A 25,028-nucleotide genomic window follows, 5' to 3' on the forward strand; every position below is an offset into this window, starting at 1 on the left:
TATTTATTCATCTAGCAAACATTTAATGCCCACTATGTGCAAGGGATTTCTCCATGCCCTGGAGACATCCTAGTAGATGAGAGAAACAATAAGCATAAAACTTCAAGTGTAATGTAAATTATATAAAAGTACATTAAATAAATCTTATAAAAAGAAATGGGATTGTGATAAATATCCACTTCATTCAATTAAAAGTTAAATACTGGCCAGAAAAAATACTTTACTGGCTTTGAACAACAGCTTACAACGTTTTAATTTAAAAATATACATTTCCAAGATTTTTAAAGTTTTTTTCTTTGTTTTACGTTGTCTTTAATCTAAAAATTATGTGGAATATATGACTTAAACCAAGTGTCTAGAAAGCAAACAAATGTGGCCCCGGATGTTTCGAGAAGTCGCCATCTCTGGCAGCACTGCTGATCCTCAAAGATAAACCAGTCATGTGCACTGATGCATTATGTTTTATCCAGACTCAACACTTCTACGCTTCTTCCTGTCACCAAGCTCTTCTGTTGGTTAAAGAACCAAGCTCTTCTGCTGGTTAAAAAAATAAGCCGGATTTCTCCTTCCAGCTTCATAGACACATTATGTCAAGCTCAAAAAGTCAATCTTTGTGACCTCACCATCTGCCATGATCTCTTGTCAGTTTCAGACAATGCAACTCCCACAGATGGTCTCAAAATGCAAGCCCCTTTCCTTTCCAGTCACAATTTAACAGCTCTGGCCACAAAGCCTTTTAAAACACTACAACATTAATCAAAATACAGGGAACAAAGCAAAAATAATTATGAATAAATTTGTAGGATTAGCATCACTTGATCAGGGTTTGCAAAGACTTTCTAACACTGCTGAAAAAGATGCTACTAAAAATTAAATTTCAGCAATGGTAGCATATTTAATATAAGACATTACTATTTTAAATACATGCTTATGTTTCAAAGTTTGGAAAATACACAAAACAATAAAGTAAGAAACACATATCAGCCATAATCCCACTTTTCAGAGGCAACTACAGTAAGTTTTTGGCATAACTTTGTTCAGTATTCTCTTCCTGCACTCTACTTTCGATAAGTGGTACTAATTAGAAGGTTTTTTTCATAGAAAGGGACAGTCTGTAACTTTTCTTAGGTGATGAGCACATCTAGGCACTCTCCTAAGTGCTTCACATGTATGATCTCATACACTTCAACCACAACTCTATCAGGTAAACACTATTACTGTTTGCACTTTACAGACGACAAAACTGAGCTTTAGAGAGCTGAAGTATTTGCCCAGTTAACCCACTTTGTAAATGGCAATGCCAGAATACCAACCCAGGATCTCAGACCAACAGACCTATTCTTAACTACTATGCTAATTTACAAAACATATCTGACATGAGATATATTAAATATATCCTCAAAATATAACAAAATATATAATTACTATTACAATAAATCCATATAAAAGGATAACTTACTATACGAAAAGAATCTTTCAAAATTCCATATAGGACAAGTCATATACCATTGGGTCAGGTTTTAAACTCTTTTTAGTTCTTTCTTTTTTTAAATTTCAATATTAAATTGAAATCTTATTTTTTTGAGTAGGTAGCAAACTTCATTTTTTTTTACAGCTACGTAGTATTCCTTTACATGTTATACAATAATTTATTTCACTAATCCCCTACTGATGGACGTTTATTTCCCGAATTTCTAAACTGGTGGCAGTAATCACATCTTCATGATTCAGTCCTTACTGTCTGATCTGGTCTCTCACTACCTCTCCAGCTCTGTGTTGAACCACTTTCCCATACCCTTCTCTGATCTGGTGCCACTGGCCTTCTGTCAGTTTCTCAAAAAAATGCTCCTCTTGCCTCGGGGCCTCTGCACACACTGTTCCCTCTGCCTAGAACTTTGACCAATGGTTAAATCCTCTTCCTCCAGATCTCTTCTCAGATGTCACTTCCTCTGGGAAAACTGTCCCTCTCCCACTACCCAGACTAGGCCAGGGGTCTCTACTTAATGCTCTCCTACTTTCTGCTTTTATAGTATCCATCAGGTTGTCATTACCCATTTATTTGTGTGATTATCAGAATGTGGTCTGTCTCTGCCAACTAACATGGAAGCTCCCTGGGGGCAGGGACCCAGTCTATTTTGTTCACTGTCATATATCCAGTATCCAGCACATGGTTGGAACTCAAGCAATATTTGTTTTTTAAGAAATATTTATTAAATGAATTATATACTCAATATTTTATTTATTTTCATCCTTTAATAATGTATGATAATCCCATTTAATATGAGTTAGCAGAAGAAAACGAAATGATACATAAACACTGAACACATTCACACATCTGGAATGTCACTAAGCTCTTCAGCAGAATTTTGAGTGTCGCTTTCCTATCGTGAACAAAAAGTGTTTTGAAGCCGGCATTATACCAGTGTTCATTAATTAAAAAAAAAAAGTTTATGGAAGAAATTTATAATAGAGTATATTTAATTTCACTAATGTTTAAGGTGAAACGAACAATTTTGTTGTTATGCCATGGAGTCGATTCCGACTCCTAGTGACCCCACGCAGAGCAGAGCGGAACCTGCCGGGTCTTTGCGCCGTGCTCGATCAAACAACACTCCACACTATGCACAGGGTTTTCACGGCCAATTTTTTCGGAAGTGGGTGGCCAGGTCTTTCAGAACAGGAAGGCCAGGTTTCTTCTTAGTCTGTATAGTATAGAAGCTACACTGAAACCTGTCCACCATAGGCGACCCTGCTGGTATTTGAAATACCAGTGGTATAGCTTTCAGCACCACAGCAACACATGGCCACCACCGTATGAGAACTGACAGACAGGTGGTGTGGTTCCCTGACCGGGAAACAAACTCAGCCCTCAGTGGTGAGGGCACTGAATCTTAACCACCAGACCACCAGGGCTAGCTGAAAAGAAGAGTGACAAGAGTAAAATTTTAGGGGCTGGCCTTGTGGCCAAGTGGTTAAGTTCACGTGCTCTGTTTTGAAGCCTGGGGTTCGCCAGTTCAGTTCCTGGGCCCAGACCTACACACTGCTCATCAAGCCATGCTGTGGCAGCGGCATCCCATGCAGAAATAGAATGACTTACAATTAGGATATACAACTATGTACTGGGGCTTTGGGGAGGGAAAAAAAGAGGAAGATTGACAACAGATGGTAACTCAGGGCCAATCTTTCTCGCCAAAAAAGCATACCTTAAAAAAAAAAAGAGCAAAATTTTAAAAACACTTTTATTTACTAAAAGCTGCTCTTGCATGGAATCATCGACATTTTACACTTAAAAAAAAGAAAAAGATAATTGCTTTTATCTTCATTGCTCACTTTTTTAAATTAAAAATTTTTTTTCCAGATTTACATATGCTTTTAAACCAGAACTCTCTACAGTGGTAAAAACTGGTCAATACCACAAGCAACCAATAACAACTTTTAACAGTCTTCTACATACATGCAGTGAAAGAAAGAATAATGCTGTCTGAGCACTACTTATTCGTTAATGGATAAATACTTATCGCCAGCCTGCTGCACAGCAAACACTAGGCTGAGCATTAAAGATTCTATAAGAAACAATGACAGAGTCCCTGCCTTCACGGAGCCTGCACTTCCACTATGAAGGCAGGCATTAAACTATGCATTTCACAATTAACTCCTTAATGACAATTACTCTAAGCGCTGCTACAGAGACAAAAAAGATACAAAGGAAGCATGTGAAATAAAGGCCTGGGACTCTGGTGGTTCTAGAAAAGATTTCTCTGAAGAAGTGAAGGTGAAGCTGAGCTCAAGAGACAAACAAACTGAGTAAACCATTGGCCAAGAGAGAGGGATACAACACAGCCAGAGGGAGCAAGGGGCGCAGGGGGCTGCGCAGTGGAAGAAAAGTATATGGGAGGTTCCGGGAACGAAGGGAGATCCATGTACCTGAAAACAAAAGGCCAGAGGGAGGGCTGCTAAGAGATGAGGCTGGAAGCCAGAGTATGCAGGACAAACGTTTTTTTCTTTAATCAGATTAGTGGGAAGCCTCATAGTTTTTAAGTAGAGAAACGAACATCTGAACCAGTAATACTAAATTAAGTTCACCAAAGATTAAGTAAAAATTCTTTGCATTCTAATTCTTTAAAAACCAGCAATATCACCTATATTCTATAATTTTTTAGTAACTGAAATGCTCACTCATTTCTGGACTACATCGGATAAGTTTATATTCAGCAGCTATAATCCATTTGTCTAACAAACGACCTTAACCCATTGGAACAAAACTCAAAACTCAGAAATAAGAAAAAACAAAAAAGTCCCCAGCTCTCAAATCAGCTTTCACAAAACCCATGCACTAGTCAGTAACTGAAGTCCTTAAGCTTTCCCTCATCTTAGTAATTTTATTTAACATAAAATTCTTAGTAAATTTGCTTATCTTGATTGGCATGAAGCCAACTGTACTCAGAGAAGATGTGGTAATAGGGAACAAAGGGGTTAGGTAATGCTACAGATGAGGACACTGACAAAGTAACTGACAACTGGCAGCTTAACACTAAAGAAAGACTAGACGTAGAGTTATATTACACCAAGTAAATTCACTTTAGTAGAATTCCTCCCTCAATCCTTGGCAAAACTGGATTAATGACATGTTCCTATACACGTTTCTACAATAAAACCTAAGGGATACTTTTGTTTCAAACATCTTCATAGATCATAACATTTATTACTTATTCTTAATTGTTGAAAACAAAAGTCGAGCAAAAACTTATTTCCGCCTTGTCCAAAGACGCAACATTAGAAGAGATCACCCAAATTAGAACAAAATCACATTTCAAGATCCTGCCAAGAACTTAACAGAACGGTTCTTTCATCAGGCAGTATGAGCCAAATTTTAAACTATTAATTCACTTATGCACAATGACTACACGGATTAGATCAACGGCTGCACATATGCTCATTAGCAAAGGTTCATTTCTAGATCAACGTAGCTTTAGATTAGTATTACACAGGTTAAGACTTATCCTGATTTGATGTATCACAACAGGCAAGATGAGTTTTAAAATATCATTTGAGTATTAATATGAATTTACAGAGCACTGTACAAAGAACTATATAAGCATAAAATGTTCAATTTACCTAAAACACCAAGAAGAAGACAAAAATAGGGCAATCAAAAAGAAGCAGTCTGTGAAACTGATGAACATAGATGCAAAAATCCTCAACAAAATTTTGGCAAACCGAATACAGCAATACATCAAAAAGATTATACACCATGATCAAGTGGGATTTATACCAGGGACACAGGGATGGTTCAACTTCCGCAAGTCAATCAACGTGATTCACTACACTAACAAAACAAGAAACAAAAACCACATGATCATCTCAATAGAAAAGCATTCGACAAGATCCGACATCCATTTATGATAAAAACCCTCAATAAAATAGGTATAGAAGGAAAGTACCTCAACATAATAAAGGCCATATATGACAAACCCACAGCCAACATCATACTCAATGGACAAAAACTGAAACCCATCCCTCTCAGAACAGGAACAAGACAAGGGTGCCCACTTTCACCACTCTTATTCAACATAGTACTGGAGGTTTTGGCCAGAGCAATTCGGCAGGAAAAAGAAATAAAAGGAATAAAAATAGGCAACGAAGAAGTAAAACTCTCGCTGTTTGCAGACGACATGATCTTATATACAGAAAACCCCAAAGAATCCATAGAAAAACTATTAGAAACAATCAACAACTACAGCAAAGTTGCAGGGTATAAAATCAACATACATAAATCAGTAGCATTTCTATATGCTAACAATGAACTAACAGAAAAAGATCTCAAGAACTCAATCCCATTCACGATCGCAACAAAAAGAATAAAATACCTTGGGATAAATTTAACCAAGGAAGTGAAAGATCTATACAACGAGAACTACAAGACCTTCTTGAAAGAAATCGACGACGACATAAAGAGATGGAAAGACATTCCATGCACATGGATCGGAAGAATAAATATAGTTAAAATGTCCATACTACCGGGGCTGGCCCCGTGGCCGAGTGGTTTAGTCCGCACGCTCCACTGCCGGCGGCCCAGTGTTTCGTTGGTTCGAATCCTGGGCACGGACATGGCACTGCTCATCAAACCACGCTGAGGCAGCGTCCCACATGCCACAACTAGAAGGACCCACAACGAAGAATATACAACTATGTACCGGGGGGCTTCAGGGAGAAAAAAGGAAAAAATAAAATCTTTAAAAAAAAAAATGTCCATACTACCTAAAGCAACCTACAGATTCAATGCTATCCCAATCAGAATTCCAATGTCATTCTTTACAGAAATTGAACAAAGAATCCTAAAATTCATACAGGGCAACAAAAGACTTCGAATTGCTAAAGCTGTCCTGAGAAAGAAGAACAAAGCTGGAGGCATCACAATCCCTGACTTCAAAACATACTACAAAGCTACAGTAATCAAAACAGCATGGTACTGGTACAAAAACAGATGCACAGATCAATGGAACACAATTGAAAGCCCAGAAATAAAACCACACATCTATGGACAGCTAATCTTTGACAAAGGAGCTGAGGGCCTACAATGGAGGAAAGAAAGTCTCTTCAACAAATCGTGCTGGGAAAACTGGACAGCCACATGTAGAAGAACGAAAATCAACCATTCTTTTTCACCATTCACTAAAATAAACTCAAAATGGATCAAAGACCTAAAGATTAGGCCTGAAACAATAAGTCCTCTAGAAGAGAATACAGGCAGTACACTCTTTGACATCAGCTTCAAAAGAATCTTTTCGGACACCATAACCCCTCACATGAGGGAAACAATAGAAAGAATAAACAAATGGGACTTCATCAGACTAAAGAGCTTCTTCAAGGCAAGGGAAAACAGGATTGAAACAAAAAAACAGCCTACTAATTGGGAGAAAATATTCACAAGTTATTTATCCGACAAAGGGTTAATCTCCATAATATACAAAGAATTCACACAACTCAACAATAAAAAATCAAACAACCCAATTACAAAATGGGCAGGGGACATGAACAGACATTTCTCCAAAGAAGATATACGGATGGCCAATAGACACATGAAAAGATGTTCATCATCACTAATCATCAGGGAAATGCAAATCAAAACTACACTAAGATATCACCTTACACCTGTTAGAATGGCAAAAATATCCAAAACCAAGAGTGACAAATGTTGGAGAGGCTGTGGAGAAAAGGGAAGCTTCATACACTGCTGGTGGGAATGCAAACTGGTGCAGCCACTATGGAAAACAGTATGGAGATTCCTCAAAAAGTTAAGAATAGAAATACCTTATGACCCAGCCATCCCACTACTGGGTATCTACCCTAAGAACCTGAAATCAGCAATTCCAAAAGTTCCATGCACCCCTATGTTCATCACAGCATTATTCACAATAGCCAAGTCATGGAACCAACCTAAGTGCCCAGCAACTGATGATTGGATAAAGAAGATGTGATATATATATACAATGGAATACTACTCAGCCATAAAAACGGACAAAGTCATCCCATTCACAACAACATGGACAGACCTTGAGAGTATTATGTTGAGTGAAATAAGCCAGACAGAGAAAGACGAACTCTGGATGACTCCACTCATAGGTGGTAGTTTACATATGGACAAAGAGAACTGATCGGTGGTTACCAGGGGAAAGGGGGGTGGGGGGAGGGCACTAGGGGTGAAGTGGTGTACCTACAACATGACTAATAATAATGCACAACTGTAATTTCACAAGGATGTTAACTTTCATAACCTTAATTTAAAAAAAGCAGTCTGTGAAGAAAATAGCAAAATTTCTAATTCTCATTGAGAATACCATTGTGCTTATATAAATACCTAATCTATATTCAAATGAAAATGAAACAATTTTATAATCAATGTCATCATAAGAGCTGTTTACTATGTAATTCCTCAAAACTTCAAAATAACCCTACAGAATAGTTATTATCTCCATTTTACAGGAGGGAAAACTGAGTCAGAGAGCTTAAACAACTTGCCCATGGTCATACACAACCAAAAGTCACAATAACATTTAGATAACTGAGATGTTACTAAATACATGTTCCATGATATCATGAAAAGACCTTCCAAGCATGAAATTACTTCATTTTAAAGTAAAGATTTTTAAAACATCATATTTTTAAAAGTTTGTGTTACTTATAAATGCTGAAGAATATAAACTAAGTATTATATAGTTTAAAATGATCTAAAAGAGACTTCTGGAAAAACGGCAGAGTATAAGAACATTTGTTTTATCTGCATGAACCCCTTACCACTTAAAAAGAGCTATAACTTTTATTTTTGATTTGATTTGTTAATACATTAACATTGGTAAAAAAAAAATTTAATTAATTAAAAAAAAGAGAGAGAGAGGAAAGCCAGAAAGTACAAAGGGTGCACAGTGAAATGTCATTCTCCCAACACTGTTCCCCATCTGCCTGCTTCCCACCTCCTCCATTACACCTCAGCATGGACAATCACAGTACTTATGTTTCTTATGTATCTGCCCCGGGTTTCCTTAAGCATACACAAGAAATATGAAAACATTCTAGTTTTCTCATTTTTTAAAAAGCTGAATATTTAGTTCTGTATCTTGCTTTTTTACACTTATACACAACATAGCATTGAGATCTTGCCAAAACAGCACAAAGAGAATATCTTCATTCCCTTTTACAACTGCCCAGTATTCTGTTATATGAATATAACATTATTTAACCATTTCCTTCTTGTTGGAATTTGGGTTTCCAATCTTTGGCTATTACAAACAATGGTTCAATGAATAACCTTATACATAGGTAATTCTGCACGTGGAATTCTTTGATCTAATGATATATGCATTTTTAGAGATATTGCTAAATTGTCCTCCAGAGGTGTTGTGGAAATTTGCACTCCACCCAGTAGCATATAAAAGTACTTGTTTCTCCAGAGCCCATCAATACAGCGTGTTTATTCAATAGGTTTTAAAAACAGCATTTGCTTGCAATTTTATTTCATTCTTCTTTTTCAGAGTTTGACTATCATTACTTGTATACTTTTCCATGTGAAATTTGCAATATGCATCTCCAGGTCCAGAAGAAAACAAAAAACAAAAAAAAACCACCTATCAGGGTTTTTATGAGAACATGTCAATCCTCCCTAGAGTTGTTTATAAGTTATACATTCTCAAAATGTTGGATCTTCTTATCTAAGAACATAGTATATACTTCCATTTATTCAAATTTACTTCTATGTCCTTCAGGGGTATTTAAAATTTTTCCTTATCCAGGAGTTATGGGTTGAATTATGTCCCCCCAAAAAAAGCACCTTCCAGTTCTAAGCCGTGGTACCTGTGACGGTGAGACTTCCCTGGAAATAGGGTCTGTGCAGATGTAATCACATTAAGAGGAGGTCATACTGGAATGAGGGTGAGCCCTAACCCAATAAGACCAGTGTTCTCATTCAAAGAGGAGAAGAGATACACACACAGACACACACAGAAAGGTGGAGGCAGAGACGAATTGTGAAACGCCTGGGGCTATCAAGAGCTCAGCGAGGCAAAGGATCCTCCCCTGAAGACTCCAGAGAAAGGATGCTCCTGCCAACACCTCCATTTCAGACTTCGGCCGACAGAGAGTAAGAGAATAAATTTCTCTTGTGTTAAGCCAACTAGTGCGTGGTACTTTATTAGGGTGGCCCTAGGAAACCAATAGGGTTTACACATTTCTTGTTATAGTTATTCCTAGGTATTTTGTTGTTTCGGCTTTTGGTTTTTTTCTTTTTAGCTGGTTGTTGTTCTATTACACATGAAATTCTCCATCATATCTTCTAAGCTGTTTGTATATAAGAAAGTTATTAATTTCTATTAATTAATTTTCTACCTCACTACACAACTGAATTCTCTTACTGTCTGTACTAGTTTTTCAATTGATTCTTTTGGGTTTTTCAAGTATGAAATTATACGAGAATAGGGATTGTTGAACCTTGCATGTTTGTAGAGCGATGGAGGCAGCCTCAGTACAAATCCCTGCCTCGGCCCTTCCAAACTTACATAAAATGAGCAAAAGAACAAATAAAACACACACTGAACTTGCCTTCAACACCATTATTACCAGGAGACAGAGATCAGAGCAACCTTCAGATTACCTATAAGGACAGGGAAAAAAGAAAGAAATTTCACAAGAAATCCCCTGCCTAGTTTCTACAGGCCTGTGGATGCAGAGAGTGAGTGAGGGGAGGCTAAAAGGACCCCACGAAAAAGAGCAGAGGGATCCATGGGACTCAGAGGAAGACGAAATCACCCCCAGAGAAAGAGTAAAACAATAAATGCAAGGATACGGAACATAAGGTCTTAATCGTTCATAGCCCGAGTGATGTGAGAACACTGAGAAACTGCTGGGCCAGCAGTGGTAGCCTCCAAGAAACAGTGCTTCTGGTGGAGAATCAGGTATACAGATACAAAGAAATGGTACTCTTGGACACGAGGCAATGAATGGAATAAAGGCAACAAGAGGGGGACGTTAAGGATCCTGTGGAAATGAAATAGAAACAAGACATACCAACCCCTCCTCTACCCCCTCCCTCACCATCAATACACAAATTCATAAAAGAAACTGAACTGAAGTAGAAGATTGACAGAACTCTCAAACTAGGAACTCTGTCCACAAAATGAACAGACAGAACAACAACAAAGTAACCACGGGCCCGCCAGGACCAGTTCAACTAAGCCCATTTTATCAACAGAGTCATTAAGGGTGGTTTTTCAGGAACTGAGACCCCTTGTCCAGCTCAGGGCAGCTGAGATCACCTACTGGGCCTGTGCAAGTGCTCAAGAAGTAAACTTTTTTGATGTCAAGGAGCTAAAAATCCCATCCTCAGATCCTGGAAGGCCACCGTTTTCTGAACATGCATCCTATGAAGAGGCATGAAGCTTGACTACGCTTGTGCAGGTCATCAATTACCTCACCTCTCCTCACCTCCAACCATCTATCTCCACACTTCACACCACCTTGCCCCCTACCCCATAAATATCCCGGAGTCCCCATTTTCAGGGAGGCAGATCTGAGAGTGCTTTTCCCACCTCCTCACTTGGCTGCCTTGTGATTGAATCCTTTCTCTTTGCAAACTCGCTGCCTCAGTGATTGGCATAATCATGCGGCGGATAAAACTAACCTGGTTCAGTAACAACAATAAAAGTAGGCTATGTGCATACAAAAGTACTGCAAAAAGTCAGAAAAATACAAATGAAAGCTTTTCTGTTGATGGTTTTCTCCCCAAAAACCAACATGAACTTGGAAAAAACTGTCACATGCACCTCACTCTGAATTAAATATCCTCAAACAAGGGGCCGGCCTGGTGGCATAAGTTTGCATGCTCTGCTTTGGTGGCCTAGGGTTTACAGGTTCAGATCCCAGGTGCGGACCTATACACTACTCATCAAGCCATGCTGTGGTGGTGTCCCACATACAAACTAGAGGAAGAATGGCCACAGATGTTAGCTCAGCAACAATCTTCATCAAGCAAAAAGAAGACTGGCAATGGATGTCGGCTCAGGGCCAGTCTTCCTCATACACACACACACACACACACACACAAAAAAAACAGGCAGAGGGACTGAATAGACATTTTTTTCAAAGAAGACAAACAAATGGCCAACAGGTACATGAAAAGGGGCTCAACATCACTAATCATTAGGGAAACGCAAATCAAAACCACAATAAAATACCACATCACACCTATTAGAATAGTTGTCAAAAAGACAAGAGATAGTAAGTGTTAGTGAGGATGTGGAAAAAAGGGAACTCTTGTGCACTGTTGGGGGAATGTAAATTGGTGCAGCCACGACAGAAAACAGTATGGTGGTTCCTCAAAAAACTAAAAATAGAACAACCATATGATCCAGCAATCCCACTTCTGAGTATATATCCGAAGGAAATGAAATCACTATCTCAAAGAGCTATCTGCACCCTCATGTTCACTGCAACATTGTTTACAACAGCCAAGATACGGAAACACCTAAGTGTCCACCAACAGATGAATGGACAAAGAAAATGCAATATATATAACGGAATATTATTCAGCCACCAAAAATAAGGAAATCCTGCCATTTGCAACAACATGAATGGCCCCTGAGGGCATTTCGCTAAGCGAAATAAATCAAAGAAAGACAAATACTGTATGCTCTCACTTATATGTGGAATTTAAAAACACTGAACCCATAGAAACAGAGAACAGATTGGCGGTTGCCAATCTTCCTCTTTTTTTTTTGCTTGAGGAAGATCAGCAATGGATGTTGCTCAGGGTGAATGTCCCTCACCAAAAAAAAAACCCTCAACAACAAATAAACAACCCAATTCAAACATGGGCAAAGGACTTGAATAGACATTTCAAAAAAAGATATACAAATAGCCAATAAGCACAAGAAAAGATACTCAAAATCACCAATCACTAGGGAAATGCAAATCAAAACTACAATGAGATACCACCTCAGATCCATTAGGATAGCTACTACCAAAAAACAGAAAACAATAAATGTTGGAGAGGATGCGGAGAAACTGGAACCCTTGTGCATTGTTGGCGGGAATGTAAAACGGTATCGTTGCTGTGGAAAACAGCATGGCAGTTCCTCTAAAAATTGAAAAGAGAATTACTATATGATCCAGCAATTCCACTTCTGGGTATAGACCCAAAAGAACCGAAAGCAGAGTCTCGAAGACATGTTTGTACACCCATGCTCATAGCAGCATTATGCACAGCAGCTAAAACATGGAAGCAACCCATGTGTCCATCAACAGATGAATGGCTAAGCAAAATGTGGTGTAAACATATAATGAAATAGTATTCAGCCTTAAAAAGGAAGGAAATTCTGACGCATGCTACAACATGGATGCACTTTGAAGACATCATGCTAAGTGAAATAAGCCACTCACAAAAAGACAAACAGTATATGATTCTACTTTGTGTGTGTGTGTGTGTGTGTGTGTGTGTGTGTGTATGTGAGGAAGATTGGCCCTGAGCGAACATCTGTTGCTAATCTTCTTTTTTTTGCTTGAGGAAGATTGGCCCTGAGCGAACATCTGCACCAAACTTCCTCTATTTTCTTTTTTTTTGAGGAAGATTAGCCCTGAGCTAACATCTGCCACCAATCTTCCTCCTTTTGTTGAGGAAGACTGGCCCTGAGCTAACATCAGTGCCCATCTTCCTCTATTTTATATGTGGGATACCTGCCACAGCATGGCTTGACAAGTACTGCGTAGGTCTGCACCCAGGATCCAAACCAGTGAACCCCAGGCCGCCAAAGCAGAACATGCGAACTTACCCGACGCACCACCAGGCCAGACCCGTCTTCCACTATTTTATGTAGGATGCCACCACAGCATAGCTTGACGAGCAGTGCACAGGTCTGTGCCTGGGATCCAAACTTGTGAATCCTAGGCCGCCAAAGCGGAGCCTGCATGCTTAACCACTAGGCCACCAGGCCAGCCCCAAGTATGATTCTACTTATTTGAGGCACTTAGAGTAGTCAAAATCATAGAGACAGAAAGCAGAATGGCTGTCAGGGCCTGGGGCAGGTAGGGGGCAGGACTGGGGGGGTCATTGTTTAATGAGTATACAGTTTCAGTTTTACAAGAGGAAAAGAGTTATGGATATGGGTGGTGGTGGTTGCACAATACTATGCATGTACTTAATGCCACCGAAGAACTGTACATTTAAAAATGGTTAAAGTGAGGGGCTGGCCTCGTGGCTGAGTGGTTAAATTCACACGCTCCGCTTCAGCGCCCCAGGGTCTCGTGGGTTCAAATCCTGGGCGTGGACACAGCACTGCTCATCAAGCCATGCTGAGGCGGCATCCCACATGCCACAACTAGAAGGACCCACAACTAAAAACACACAACTATGTACTGGGGGCCTTTGGGAGAAAAAGGAAAAATTAAATCTTAAAAAAAAATGGCTAAAGTGGTAAATTCTGTTATGTGTATTTTACCACAATAAAAATTTTTTTTCTTTAATGGACAGAAAATAAAGGATAAGCAAAAAAATGTTTCTAAGGAAAAATAAAAGCAAGAATATTTATACAAATACTAGAAATATAGAGTAAGGATTAGCCCCAACCAATTATTAAAACAAGCTATAAAGTTACAATAATTAAAATACTACACACTGTAAATGAAAAAGCATATAGATTGACGGACCAGAAAAAATACTCCAAGAACAGACCCAAGTCTATAGAGAAATTTAGTACTATGTATCAAAGTTGACACTTCAAATCAGTGGGGTATAAATGGTTTAGGTGGATTATTCAATAAGTCACATTGGGATAAGTGACAACTCAGTACCCATCTGAAAAAAAGTTAACTGGAGCCATAATTTACACCTCATTCAAAATAAATTCCAGATGGATCAAAGAATTCAATGCAATTTTCTAGGTACTATAAGAAAACATGGGAGTTAGATTTTTTAATCTCTGTGTGTGAAAACCTTTTCTAAATATGAACCCAAATCCAGAAGACATCAAAGGAAAAAACTGATATGCGTACAAAACATGTCTATATATATAGATAGCATTTAAGGAAACCACCACAATGCAAGTCATAAGAAAAACCTACTGGAAAGAAGTATTTGCAATTCACACTACAGAAAAAGACTTCATTTCTAGCCTATGAAAGCTCCTATAAATAAAAAGAACACCAAGAGTCTAAAGAAAAATGGGGAAAGGATATATAACAGAAAACAAAAACGGCTTTTAAACATAAAAAAGTATGTTCAACCACTCTCATAAGAGAAATACACAATAAAGTTGTAATATACAAGATCAAAAGTACCGATATCGGTACACTGCATTGAGAAGGAGAAGGGAAAACAGACTTTCTCACACTTTGCTGGTGGTAGAATACACAGGTACACTCTTTATAGAGGGTAACCTCACCATATCTATGAAAATTATAAATGCACATATCCTATGAGTTTTTTCTATACAGTCACGTGAAACCAGATATATATGAGGATACTCGCTATGGTTTCATTTTTACAGCAAAAGATAAGAAAAACTCTAACTGTTTACCAATAGTAGGCTGGTTAAATAAACCATGGCCTAAAAAAAGAAATGAAATGAGGGAGCTCATTGTGTACTGATACGGAATGACCTCCAATATAAACTGTCCCGTGAAAAGCAGCAAGTTATAGAGAAGTGTGCGTGGCATACTAGCACTTGTGTAAGACGACTAACTTCGAGGCAAAGGAACTGGCTGGATATACAGCAAAGAGTGGAAAGATCACGTTTCTTTTCTTTTCTTTGATTAACTTTAATGGAACAGTAGGATGAACTACTTAAACCCTCTGGACATTTTGTATTTTATACGAGGAACTCAAACTACCTATATTACACACCAACAATTTTTTTAATTCTGTATTTTCTTTTACACAGAAACAATACTTCTGTTTTTGCAATACATATAAGAAATAATCATCTGAGCTAGAGAGACAAGGTGTGGTTTTTGTAATATCTTAGACAGACTCCTCTCCTAGGGAGCTTGAAAAGACATAATTATTACATTGTAATCAAACCCTGTGTAAAGAAAAATCTTTCTCGCCACAACTAGAAGGACCTGCAACTAAGATATACAACTATGTACTGGGGGAATCTGGGGAGAAAGAGCAGCAAAAAAAAAAAAAAAGAAATTGGCAACAGTTGTTAGCTCAGGTGCCAATCTTTAAAAAAAAAAAAAAAGAAGCAAGGCCAGCCGGTGGTGCAGTGGTTAAGTGAGCACGTTCCGCTTTGGCTGTCCAGGGGTTCACAGGTTCGGATCCTGGGTGCTGACATGGCACTGCTTGGCAGCCCATGCTGTGGCAGGCACCCCACATATAAAGTAGAGGAAGATGGGCACGGATGTTAGCTCAGGGCCAGCCTTCCTCAGCAAAAAAGAGGAGGATTGGCAGAGATGTTAGCTCAGGGCTAATCTTCCTCACAAAAAGAAAAGGAAAGTCTTTCTCTACAATAGGATAGAGAACTTGCTTAGTAAATCCGACACATAATGCAAGTTAGCTACATGTGAGATTCCCAGGTAAAATTACAAAAACCACTTTAAAAAGCCAGAAGAGGGGCCGGCCCCGTGGCCCAGTGGTTATGTTCGCCCACTCTGCTTCAGCGGCCCAGGGTTTCATCGGTTCGAATCCTGGGAACGGACACAGCACCGCTCATCAAGCCACACTGAGGCGGCGTCCCACATGCCACAACTAGAAGGACCCACAACTGAAAATACACAACTATGTACCTACCGAAGGGCTTTGGGAAGAAAAAGGAAAATTTTAAAAATCTTTAAAATAAATAAATAAATCATTAAAAAGCCAGAAGATGGCGATATTACTTCATTAAAGTCTCTCTGGTACCGATCTGGAAGCCCCTCATCCCTCTTATTAACAAACTTGTTTCTCTTCTTCTTCACATCTCGCTCTTGTCGCCCTCCTGCATCCCCTCCTATGTTCACCTATCCTTCTACTCTTCACCTATGCTATGAAACTGAAATAAATATATTAGTGGAAAAGGAAGACAGAAACTCTTGAATTTATAACAATACCATTTTTAAGTGACTATAACATAATCAAAATGTATTACAAGGCTCTTTTTGTTATATACAATCACACAGATTTATGGATATAAATCTCCTGAAACTACACTAAAATTATGCTAAAGGACTAAAAAAGGATAAACCCATCAAAAAACATATACATACATATATAACATGAAAGGAGACAACAGCTGATGAGAGACATTAATAGTTTTTTGAAGCTGGATAGAGGATTGCTGAACAGTAATCGGCTTGGTAAAACAGAACAAGCCAAACCTATGTGTGTGAGGGTGGGTGAGGGTACAAAACACTAAGAAGCAAGCACAAGAGAAAGGCTTAAGAATCTGAAGATGGGGTCTGGGTTGGGACTGAAAACAGGAATACTGGTTGAAAGTCTGAATAAGGAACAGTTTTCACCCAGAAGCCTTACCATGTAGTCAAGAAACTGCCTCTCCTGCACCCCAGCAAGAGACAAGTGGTTTACCTTCTCAAGACACTAAACCAGACAGGATGTAGAAACCAGGTACCCACAAGGGTTGTGTGTCACATCATACCACCAAGAGATTCAACGAAGATTCACAAGCTGAACAGTGACCCCAGCCCTTTTTCCCCAGTCAGCCTTCCAGAACACAGGCTGATCAGGCAGCAGACTAGGAGACTCCTCCATGGGGAAGCTGACCCGAGAAACAAGACCTACAATCATTCAATCACGCTCTGTTGAGATCTGCAGCTAACAACTCCTGGTGGACAGAGTTTTTACTCAGCTTTTTGCTGCCTCACTCTTTAATATGAACAGATGAACAGATGGCCAAAGATCACTGGACCACTGAGGAAAGCCTCTATCAGGAAATGAAGAAACCAAATTAACAAAGCAGTAGACAAAATTAATAAACAGAACAAAGGAAAGAAAGAAGGAAGGGGGAGAGAGAAAGCAAGCAAAGGAAGAGGAGGAAATCTCCCACAAAGTAGAACAAAAAGTTTTCTAAAAAATGAAAAAGATCAGAACACCAATCCAGAATGTCCAACTAAACAGGAATCCCAGAAAAGGAAAAGAGGAAAAAAAGGAAAGCAATTATACCAAAAGAATGACACTTGTTTCTGGCAACATAGTAAACTAAATGATCTGTAAACTTCACCTTAACTAAACATCTAGAAATGTTGGGTAAATTAAAAAAAAATAATCTTTCAAATGCTGAGCTCACAAGAAAACAAAATTTTCAGCTGTCATGTCAATATAAATAACCAAAACTTTTGGCTTTTGATGGCCTTAAAGTGACAAGAGACAAAGCCTCAGGAACCACATGAGGTAAAGAGTTGGAACTCAGGCTTCCACTCCCTTTAAAACATTCTCAATGAAAGGATGGACTCGGGAGGGGAAAACCAACCACCAGTAAAGAAAAGACAAGAAAATGTCTCTAGCTCCAGATTCTGGAAACTAGGGGAAAAAGGACCTCCTAAAAATTCTCAGATTCAGATACACAATGACCTCCAATTAAAAAAAGAAAAGGAAAAAACTTCACCCAGATACAGCAAAACACTGAAAGTAAAGAGATCTTAAGAACAGGCAGAGAATGACACCAAAGGTACAAGCAACAAAAGAAAAAAAAGACAGCACTTCAAACCCAACATCATGAAGTTTCTTCCCCAACATCATTTGTTGCAAAGCCTGTCCTTTCCCCATCAAATGGTCTTGGCACCCTTGTCAAAAATCATTTGCCCATATATGCAAAGGTTTATTCTGGGTTATTGTATTCTACTGAGTTATATGTCTGTCTTTATTCTAATACCACCGGTTTGACTACTGTAGCTTTGTAATAAGCACTGAAATCGGGAAGCATGAGTCCTCCACCTTTGTTCTTCTCTTTCAAGATTGTTTTGGCTTTTCAGGGTCCCTTGAGATTCTATATGAATTTTAGGACAGATTTTTCTATTTCTGAAAAAACAATCATTGGGATTTTGATAAGGATTGCACTGAATCTGTAGATCACTTTATGTAGTACTGACATTTTCACACTGCTAAATTTTCCAATCCATTAACACAGTTTGTCCATTTATTTGTGTCCCTGCTTTAATTTCTCTCAGTAATGTTTTATAGTTTTCAGTGTACCAGGGCTTCGTGTGTACCAGAGTACCTTGGTTAACTTTATTCCCAAGTATTTTATTCTTTTTCATGCAATCCTAAAAGGAACTGTTTTCTTAATTTCTTTTTTGGATTGTTCATTATGTTAGTGAATAGAAATGCAACTGATTTTTGTGTGTTGACTTTTTTTTCCTGCAACTTCATTGAATTTGTTTATTAGTTGCTTTTTTCTTTAAGACTGGCCCTGAGCTAACATCTGTTGCCAAGTTTTTTTCTTCTTCTTCTTCTTCTCCTCAAAGCCCCACAGTACATAGTTGTATATTCTAGTTGCAGGTCCTTCTAGTTGTGGCATGTGGGATGCTACCTCAGCAAGGCTTGATGAGCGGTGCTAGGTCCCTGCCCAGGGTTGGAAATGGCAAAACCCTGGGCTGCTGAAGCAGAGTGCGTGGACGTAACCTCTCGGCCACAGGGCTGCCCTGTTTATTAGTTTAAATAGGTTTGTGTGTGTAGAATCTTCAAGATTTTTACATACGAGATCACATTGTCTGTAAACAGAGATAATTTTGTTCCTTTCTTTCTAACATAGGGGCCTTTTATTTTTCTTGCCTGATTGCTCCAACCAGGACTTCCAGTACTACGTTAAACAGGAGTGGTGAATGCAGATGTCCTTGTCTTGTTTCTGAACTTGGAAGAAAAGCTTTCAGTCACTCACCATTGAGTAAGATGTTAGCTGTGGACTTTTCATAAATGGTCTTTATCATGTTAAGGTAGTTTCCTCCTACTCCCAGTTTGTTTAGTATTTTTATCATGAAGAGGTGCTGAATTTTGTCAAAAGCTTTTCTGTATCAATTGAAAAGATGGACTTTTTTTTTTCTGCTTGAGGAAGATTAGCCCTGAGCTAACATCTGTGCCAATCCTCTTCTACTTTATATGTGGAATGCCACCACAGCATGGCTGTCGAGTGGTGTAGGTCTGCACCTGGGATCCAAACCCAGGAACCCGGTCTGCCAAAGTGGAGCACGCCGAACTCAACCACTAGGCCGTGGGGCTGGCCCTGAAAAGATGGATTGTGTGTGTGTGTGTGTGTATGTTTAACTTCCACCTATGAGTGGAGTCATACAGAGTTCGTCTTTCTCTGTCTGGCTTATCTCACTTAACATAATACCTTCAAGGTCCATCCATGTTGTTGTGAATGGGACGATTTTGTTTTTTTTTATGTCTGAGTAGTACTCCATTGTGTATACATACCATGTCTTTATCCAATCATCAGTTGATGGGCACTTAGTCGCTTCCACGTCTTGGCTATTGTAAATAATGCTGCAATGAACATAGGGGTGCATGGGACTTTTGGAATTGCTGATTTCAGGTTCTTTGGATAGATACCCAGTATTGGGATGGCTGGGTCATATGGTATTTCTATTTTTAATTTTTTGAGAAATCTCCATACTGTTTTCCATAGTGGCTGCACTAGTTTGCATTCCCACCAACAGTGTATGAGTGTTCCTTTTTCTCCAGGACCTCTCCAACATTTGTCACTTTTTGTTTTGGTTATTTTTGCCATTCTAACAGGTATAAGGTGATATCTTAGTGTAGTTTTGATTTGCATTTCCCTGATGATTAGTGATGATGAGCATCTTTTCATGTGTCTATTGGCCATCCGTATATCTTCTTTGGAGAAATGTCTGTTCATGTCCCCTGCCCATTTTGTAATTGGGTTGTTTGATTTTTTATTGTTGAGCTGTGTGAGTTCTTTATATATTATGGAGATTAACCCTTTGTCGGATAAATAACTTGTAAATATTTTTTCCCAACTAGTGGGTTGTTTTTTTGTTTCAATCCTGTTTTCCCTTGCCTTGAAGAAGCTCTTTAGTCTGATGAAGTCTCATTTGTTAATTCTTTCTATTGTTTCCCTCGTCTGGGGAGTTATGGTGTCCGAAAAGACCCTTTTGATACTGATGTCAAAGAGTGTACTGCCTATATTCTCTTCTAGAAGACTTATTGTTTTAGGTCTAATCTTTAGATCTTTGATCCATTTTGAGTTTATTTTTGTGAATGGTGAAAAAGAATGTTCTGTTTTCATTCTTTTACATGTGGCTTTCCAGTTTTCCCAGTACCATTTGTTGAAGAGACTTTCTTTTCTCCATGGTAGGCCCTCAGCTCCTTTGTCAAAGATTAGTTGTCCATAGATGTGTGGTTCTATTTCTGGGCTTTCAATTCTGTTCCATTGATCTGTGCACTGTTTTTGTACCAGTACCATGCTGTTTTGATTATTGTAGCTTTGTAGTATGCTTTGAAGTCAGGGATTGTGATGCCTCCAGCTTTGTTGTTCTTTCTCAGGACAGCTTTAGCAATTCGGGGTCTTTTGTTGCCCCATATGAATTTTAGGATTCTTTGTTCAATTTCTGTAAAGAATGTCATTGGGATTCTGATTGGGATAGCGCTGACTCTGTAGATTGCTTCAGGTAGTATAGACATTTTAACTATGTTTATTCTTCCAATCCATGTGCATGGAATGTCTTTCCATCTCTTTACGTCGTCATCAATTTCTTTCAGGAAACCCTTGTCGTTTTCGTTGTATAGGTCTTTCACTTCCTTGTAAAGATGGACTTTTTAATAAATGGCGCTGGGTAGTCATTTTGAACAAGGCAAAATCAGACCCATATCTCATACCATACACAAGAACAAACTCCAAAAGGCTTAAAGATCTGTATGTAACAAAGGAAGCCAGGCAGGCATCAACTTAACCAAGTGAAAAAGGTAAACATCACCAATGATAAAACATAACAACACAATGAACCCCTCAATATGATGCCCTGTGAAAAACAGAAAGACACAACATCCTTCATTGTGGTATTTTTACCAAAAATGCATAACCGCTCTGTACTCATGAGACAACACTGGACAAACCCAAATAGAGGGATGTTCTGAAAAATATACGATCAGTACTCTTCAAAAGTATCAAGGTCACGTAACAAAGAAAAACTGAAGGCTGTTAGAGCAGCGAGATGACTAAGGAGAAATAACAACTAAATGCAATGTAGGACCCTAGATAGGATCCCGGAACAGAAAAGCGTCATTAGTGAAAAAATTGGTGAAATTCAAATAAGGTCTGTAGTTTAGTTAATAATATTGTACCAATGTTAATTTTGTGCTCTTGATAATTATACTATGGTTACGTAAAATGTTAACATTAGGGGAAATGGGCTGAAGGATATAATTCAACTCTTTGTACAACTTTTGCAACTTTCCTAGAAGTCTAAATTAGTTCAAAATAAGAAGTTTAACAAAGAACTAAAGCAATAATTATACCAATAAGAGTGATAACCATCAAAAACACTAAAAGGAGGGGCCGGCCCAGTGGCGCAGCGGTAAAGTGTACATGTTCCACTTCAGTGGCCCAGGGTTCGCTGGTTCGGATCCTGGGTGCGGACATGGCACCGTTTGGCAAACCATGCTGTGGTAGGCATTCCACATATAAAATAGAGGAAGATGGGCATGGATGTTAGCTCAGGGCCAGTCTTCCTCAGCAAAAAGAGAAGGATTGGTGGCAGAGGTTAGCTCAGGGCTAATCTTCCTCAAAAAAAAAAAAAAAGAACTAAAAGTATATATCGTTAAAGGTGGTGTTACTAATTCACGCTGTTAGAAGTCAGGATCGTTCCCTTGGGGAAGAGGAGTTCATGACCGGAAAGGAACACCAGGGTGCTGGTAATGGTCTGTTTCTAGATCTAGGATGTGGTTACACAGATGTTATTTAGTTAGTAAAAACTAAGCACAACTTTTAAAATCTATCATCTTTCAATAAAAGGCATTTTTTTAAACATGATTTTACCTATGGAAAGTGAGACTAAAAATATGAGGAAGACCTTTCTTTTAGAAAAGTTTAAAATTGATAGCAGCCGAATACTAAAATAGAAGTCAAAAGGCAACCCTGAGACCCCAGGCGCAGAAGAATCCAGAAAACACAACTGGCCTACTTTACTTTCTCATCCTTAGCACTTCATCTCCCACACCACTCTTGAGGAAATGTGGGATTTGTGCAAGACAGCCAAGAGATAAGACCAAAAGTAGATAAACAGGGAGTGGCACCAGGAACAATCAGACACAGTAAGATTCACACACAGCAGGCACTAGAAAACGTACACTGTGCGAGCTTACAATACCGGGCATAAAAATTTCACCAAACAGATTGGTTACTTAAGATAGATGTAGATTAATTATGCAAAATTCTACAAAGTTGCTATTAGACACAATGGGAAAAATTGCTTCATATTCTGCCTATTGTTACAGGAAGCCTAATAAATAACAACTGGTGGGCTAAGAATTACTCTACCCCTGAGGTAGTTAAGATGACAAAAAACAATCAGAAAAAGGTTTTCAAAAATTAGTAAGTCAAATTAAGGTAATAGTTCTCTGTTTTCATTCAAAGCCAATCTGACTCAAATTGTTTCTTTCCAGAGTGAAATACTGGAGTGAATTTTACACAAACAGGAAGAAGTATGAAATAAGTCAGAGGCTTCTGACACTGAGAGAGAGTGCGCCAGTGTGAGCTCTCTTCAGTAGTTTCTCAGAATACTTCAATCTATACCTAGAGTTAAAGGTAAAGTGAAAAGCCTTTTGTGCTTTATTTTCTACTTAGATGAAAAGACATGTACTATCATTCTTATTTTCAAATACACTTATTTTCTGGTTGCATGTTCAATTGAACAGACACACCCCGACCGCTGTTGATAACCACATCATGAGCCACAGCATCTTTGCCTATGAAATACATGGTACTCCTGCTCTTTGACTGACCGTAAACACTGCCACTATTATTTGCTATATCTTTATTCTTCTTACTTTTTGGAACACTTTTAGCTTTTTTCTCTTTTGTCATCCCAACTTTAAGATTTTACATCATTTCATTATACCCATGTTTTCCTTTACCCTACGTATATTTAATTTTTGAACAAGCCAAAAGGATGTGTAGCACATAATATAGGCCTTACAATAAAATTAAAACATTTATATTACAAAGAAGTTAGGTTAACGTCTCATCTCAGAATGTGCTTGTTTCTATTCACAGTAAACAAGTCAGTATAACAGATTCACACGTCTTATAGTCATGATTTAACCAGTTAACTGAAATACACTCGAATTTAAGATACCACATACATTACACAAAAATAGTCTATTTTTAAGATTACAGTAAACAGTGACGCTGGTGAAAGGATGATCAAACATAAACAATAGCTAATTTTCAAATCACTCACTTATATTTGAATGACTTCACCACCCTCTAGAAAAAGCAGAAATTATACTGGAAAGACCCAACTAAGAAGCATCTGTAAAGATTGTTGGGTTCTTGCACGAACGCTGAAGATCCAGGGTAGAATGGCTAACACGACAGTCATAGAGACTCACTTCTGAGCCCCAGCTCTGCCACTGCTGTCTTTCTGATCCCACTGAAGCTACTTGTGTCCTTTAGCTATAAAAGGAAAGAAAAGAAAGCCTATCTTATACACTTTTGGGGAGGATTAAATAAGATCCTTATCACACAGCAGGTATTGCGTAAAGTAAGCCATTAGAAATTCAGACTGAATACAAAGTACTCAGATTATGGATCTTTATTTTCTTACTTAATCCTAGAAAATATGCTGTGGTCTTTTACATTTCGCAGGTTACAGGAAGAACAGCCTTATTGTAAACAGGATTTCGCTTTTGTTAATGAGCTGCTTATATTAATAGAACCTCTTATTTTCTTTACCTACTATGATATCTCTCTTGGAATTTTTTTCTGTTATGGGGAAGAAGGGTTTTTACATAGTGACCCCTTTCTAAAAAGTCTTTTCCTGGAGCCAGCCCAGTGGCATAGTGATTAAGTTTCTGTGCTCTCCTTGGGTGGCCGGGAGTTCACAGGTTTGGATCCTGGGCGTGGACCTACACACCACTTGTCAAGCCATGTTGTGGCAGCATCCCACGTGCAATGTGGAGGAAGATTGGTACAGATGTTAGCTCAAGGCCAATCTTCCTCACTAAAAAAAAAAAAAAGTCTTTTCCTTAGCATTAGTTTCACATGCTTTTGCTTACTATTTCAGTTTCTTGAAATTTCACTTAATGTCAAGAGAGGAAATTCAACTGTCTGGAACTCTTTCCCCAGAGCATAACTTCAACTAGGAAACTAATAACGCAGAACAGATCTTTTTTAGAGTTGTAGTATCTGATAGTCCAGATTATCCAAAGAATAGTAATGGATCTGATACAATAACAATAAAAGAAAATAATGTGGCTTGGGAAGAAGGAATACTTTTTTTAGTTCTTTCAGAGAGAGCTCATTAATAAAAAACATTTAGTCACTTTCACATTGCAATTAACTAGTTTACTAATTAAGTCAGCAAGTCTTTGC

At 38.4% G+C, this 25,028-nt stretch overlaps 1 protein-coding gene across 22 annotated transcripts in view; it reads right to left on the reverse strand.

Annotated features, from left to right (window-relative positions):
* The window catches only part of TFDP2 (transcription factor Dp-2), a 173,226-nt gene that overhangs the window by 140,171 nt on the left and 8,027 nt on the right, over positions 1-25,028 (reverse strand). For 3 of the 22 annotated variants that reach the window (XM_070493442.1, XM_070493453.1, XM_070493443.1), the window contains exon 2: positions 10,093-10,144. The exons of the other annotated variants lie outside the window; for them this stretch is intronic. The gene's annotated coding sequence lies outside the window, so the exon portion shown is untranslated. The remainder of the gene's footprint in view (positions 1-10,092; positions 10,145-25,028) is intronic. 22 annotated transcript variants of the gene reach the window in all.

Source organism: Equus asinus, chromosome 21, assembly GCF_041296235.1.
Source record: "Equus asinus isolate D_3611 breed Donkey chromosome 21, EquAss-T2T_v2, whole genome shotgun sequence".
Lineage (NCBI taxonomy): Eukaryota > Metazoa > Chordata > Mammalia > Perissodactyla > Equidae > Equus > Equus asinus.